General features: G+C 43.3%; 1 protein-coding gene across 5 annotated transcripts in view; it reads right to left on the bottom strand.

The window, feature by feature from the left end:
- Hydin (HYDIN axonemal central pair apparatus protein) overlaps window positions 1-4,410 on the bottom strand; it is a 421,354-nt gene that overhangs the window by 130,144 nt on the left and 286,800 nt on the right. The gene's annotated exons all lie outside the window — the stretch shown is intronic.

Here is a 4,410-nt window from a genome sequence, read left to right as displayed (position 1 = left end):
TCTCTCTCTCTCTCTCTCTCTCTCTCTCTCTCTCTCTCTCTCTGTGTGTGTGTGTGTGTGTGTGTGCTAGTACCATGTTGCTTTTATCCCTCTGACTCTGTAGTATGATTTGAAAGCAAGCTCAGTGATCCCACCTGCAGGATTCTTTTGGTTCAGGATTAAAGCAGGGGAAGTACTCACCTTTGTAAGCCATGAAGGAAATGCAAACTAAGAAGACTCGAAAGCTTTCCTTCTTAACCACAAGGCTAGCAAAATCTACCAAGTTTTGGTGAGAATCTGCCTCACAGGAAATGCTTACATACTTCTGGTGGGACTTCAAGATCAATGAGCAGACAGAGAAACTGAGGAGGTCAGGTACGGTGACATACGAATAGAATCCCAGCACTCGGTGGAGACAGGAGGATTTTATGTTCAAGGTCATCCTGTGTCACCTAGAAAGACCTTTAATCTGAAAAGACTAAACCCAATGCCAAGAAGACAGAGCAAAACATTTTATGTCACCACATAAAGCAGACTGTAACATAGCTTATGACCTAGCAACTCTTGGCAGAAATCCCCAGGAAAACATCTACCAATGGCATATGTAAGGGGAAAGTCACAGCAGAATTGTTTCTAATGAGAAACTACTGACTAATTCACTTTCTACAAGCAAATGTGGTTTCAATGGGAGATGGGAAATTGCTTTTAGTATGACTAGAAAAGGAACATTATTCAGTAGTGAAAATGAGTGAACTGTTATTCAGATGCAATAATATGAATATATCTTAAAAATCATAATGCTGGGTAAAAAAGCAAGCTGCCAAGGACTACATCTAATTGTGCCATTTAAATTATTTTATGTGTACTGTAAGTATGCTTCATACTGGTGGAGGCTAGAAGAGGGCACCAGATTATTTGGGGCACGGTTACAGATGGTTGTGAGCCACCACGTGGATGCTGGCACTCAAAACTAGGTCCTCTGGAAGAGCAGTCAGTTCTCTTAAACCCCAAGCCATCTCTCTAGCCACAATTGTGTTGTTTTAAAATAAAGCTTGGGAGAAAGCAAAGGATCCAGGAGAGATGCTCCAGGGGCATTTTATATAGTTGGCTGCATACCTCCCAAACCACAGATCCGTATATTATATTAGCTACGGTCCAGATTTAACAATGATAGCTCACAGTTGTGCTTCTAGAGTCCAACACTTGCTTCACAGATTCATTTTGTGCACATAAGATGGTTACTAAAGCATTAAGATTGTGGACAAGGTGATAATAAACCACTGGGTTTGCAGTCAGAAAGAAGGTGTGAACATCGCATGGGTATAAATTACAGCACTGATGATGTTACAAAGGTGGGCAGAACTTCACACACGAAAGTCCTGCTGGCCGCATTCTAGCTACAGAAGTGTTTATGATTCCTTCTGCTTGAGCATAATTTTTTATCTCTTTCTCTTTCTTCTCTCTGTCTCTTTCTCTGACTCTCTCTCTCTCTCTCTCTCTCTCTCTCTGTCTGTGTGTGTGCGTAAGAGGGCAACCTTGGGTGTCATTCCTCACAGAGTGCATGTTGGTTTTTGAGGTATGGTCTCTCATTGGACTAGAACTCATCAAATAGGCTAAGCCGGCTGGCCAAGGAGCCCTAGGGATCTGCCTGTCTCCATTCCCCAGAGTTGGGATTACAGCTGTGTACCACCATGCTTGCCCCCAGCCCATGTGTGTCCACAATGCCCGGGCCAGCTACAAAGGGTGCCTGCCATGCTTGTGCTGGTGAGGGAGTTTATCCTCTCCTTCCTTCTCCTTCCTTCTCTTCACTTCTCCACTGGGCAGGCTACAATATTCTCTTGTTTCCCCACAGAGCCATTCTTCCTGTGTTCAGTGACTGTGATGAGGGGAGCCTCACCATCTATCTCCATTGCTTAGCAATGTATTTTCCCAGTTAAAACAATTCTCCTGCAATCATGAGACTAATACTGGGCAAATGTCCTCATTTTGCTCTATATGCTTGGGCAATTCTGCATTTGGCAAACATTTGTTCTCATAATAAGAATTTGGCTTCCAATAGCTTATTCTCTAAGATCAAGAATTGACAAATGAGACCTCATAAAATTGCAAAGCTTCTGTAAGGCAAAAGACACTGTCAATAGGAAAATGGCAGCCAACAAATTGGGAAAAGTTCTTTATCAATCCTATATCTGATAGAGGGCTAATATCCAATATATACAAAGAACTCAAGAAGCTAGACTCCAGAGAAACAAATAACCCTATTAAAAAATGGGGTACAGAGCTAAACAAAGAATTCTCAACTGACAAATACCGAATGGCTGAGAAACACCTAAAGAAATGTTCAACATCCTTAGTCATCAGGGAAATGCAAATCAAAACAACCCTGAGATTCCACCTCACACCAGTCAGAATGGCTAAGATCAAAAACTCAGGTGACAGCAGATGCTGGCAAGGTTGTGGAGAAAGAAGAACACTCCTTCATTGCTGGTGGGATTGCAAGCTGGTATAACCACTCTGGGATCAGTTTTGCAGTTCCTCCAGAAATTGGGCATAGTTCTACCAGAGGTCCCAGCTATACCACTCCTGGGCATATACCCAGAAGATGCTCCAACATGTAATAAGGACACATGCTCCACCATGTTCATAGCAGCCTTATTTATAATAGCCAGAAAATGGAAACAACCCAGATGTCCCTCAACAGAGGAATGGATACAGAAATGTGGTACATCTACACAATAGAGTACTACTCAGCTATTAAAAACAATGAATTTACGAAATTCTTGGGGAAATGGATGGACTTGGAGAATATCATCCTGAGTGAGGTAATCCAGTCACAAAAGAACACACATGGTATGCATTCTCTGATAAGTGGATATTAGCCCAGAAGATGGGAATACACGAAGTACAAACCACAAACCATAGGAAACTCAAGAAGAAGGAAGATCAAAGTGTGGATACTTCGTTCCTTCTTAAAAGGGGGAACAAAATACTCATGGAAGGAGTTGTAGAGACTAACTATGGAGCACAGACTGAAGGAAGACAATTCAGAGACTGCTCCACCTGGGAATCCTTCCCATATTCAATCATCAAATCTAGACATTATTGTGGATGCCAGCAAGTGCTAGATGACAGGAGCCTGATGTAGCTGTCTCTTGAGAGGCTCTGACAGTACCTGACTAATACAGAAGTAGAGGCTCACAGCCATCCATTGGACTGAGTACAGGGTCCCCAATGAAGGACCTAGAGAAAAGACCCAAGGAGCTGAAGGTTTGCAGCCCCTTAGGACAAACAACAATATGAACTAACTAGTACCCTCAGAGCTCCCAGGGACTAAACCACCAACCTAAGAGTACACATGGTGGGACTCATGGCTCCAGCAGCATATGTATAGCAGAGGATGGCCTAGTCGGTCATCAATGGGAGGAGAGGCCCTTGGTCCTGTGAAGGTTCTATGCCCCAGTGTAGGGGAATGCCAGGGCCAGGAAGTGGGAGAGGGTGGGTTTGTGAGTGGGGAGGGGGGTGGAGGGTGGGAGGGAGTAGGGTTTTTTAATTTTTATTTTTATATTTTTTTCTTTTCTTTTTTTCACAGGGGAAACTGGGAAAGGAGATATCATATGACATGTAAATAAAGAAAATATCTAATAAAAACATATTTGCTAAAAAAAAAAATAGAATTTGGCTTCATAATAGAATATCTGGCATATAGAGAAGAAAAATATACAGAGAAAAATCCCATTCAGGCACGAAAAGAAGTCCAAGCTAAAAAGGGGGCTAGCATAGCAGTTTCAAGGCCCTGGGTCCCAGGAAGTCCTCTTTCAAGGCTGACTTTTGGTTAGTATCTGGGAGCCAAAGATCTGGAAGGTGTTTGCCATTCCCTGACAGGCTTCCTTACCTTGCCTCACTTGTACAAACAGTTCAGTTTAAGTCAATGCCTTGCTTGCTTTCTGAGGGAATTTTGCTACGTGACAGGCAGAAGTATCTCTATGATAAATTTCCAATAAAGTCTCCCAGCCATCTCTAGCGAGTCTCCCCAGCTTGTTTCAGGTTGGCAGAGTTTATTACTAGGGGTGGGGACTGGGAGGTGGGGGCTGTGATGATAAATCTTCATTGTTTAGTTGACTGGCTAGAGAGTCACTACGGAAAGAAGCCTGTCTTGGGTACCTGTGAAGACGTTTCAGAATGGACACAACCTGAATGTGGGCAGTGCTACCCTATAGGCTGGGGTCCCGGACAGAATAAAAAGGAGAAAGCAAGCTTAGCCACAGACAGCCATCTCTCCAAAGCAGGCTACTGCTGCAATGTGGAGTATCAGAGGCTGTCCCACACCATGAGCGACTATATTCCTTCTTAAATGAGCCCTTCGTTCCATCCTTCTGTCCTTCCTTCCTTGACCCCTCACTTTCTCCTCCCCTTGAATCTCATTGTTTTTTT

The sequence above is a fragment of the Mastomys coucha genome, unplaced genomic scaffold, assembly GCF_008632895.1.
Source record: "Mastomys coucha isolate ucsf_1 unplaced genomic scaffold, UCSF_Mcou_1 pScaffold22, whole genome shotgun sequence".
In the NCBI taxonomy this organism is placed as follows: domain Eukaryota; kingdom Metazoa; phylum Chordata; class Mammalia; order Rodentia; family Muridae; genus Mastomys; species Mastomys coucha.
The sequence above is the reverse complement of the archived record's forward strand: the minus strand, read 5'-3'. Positions and strand labels throughout refer to the sequence as shown.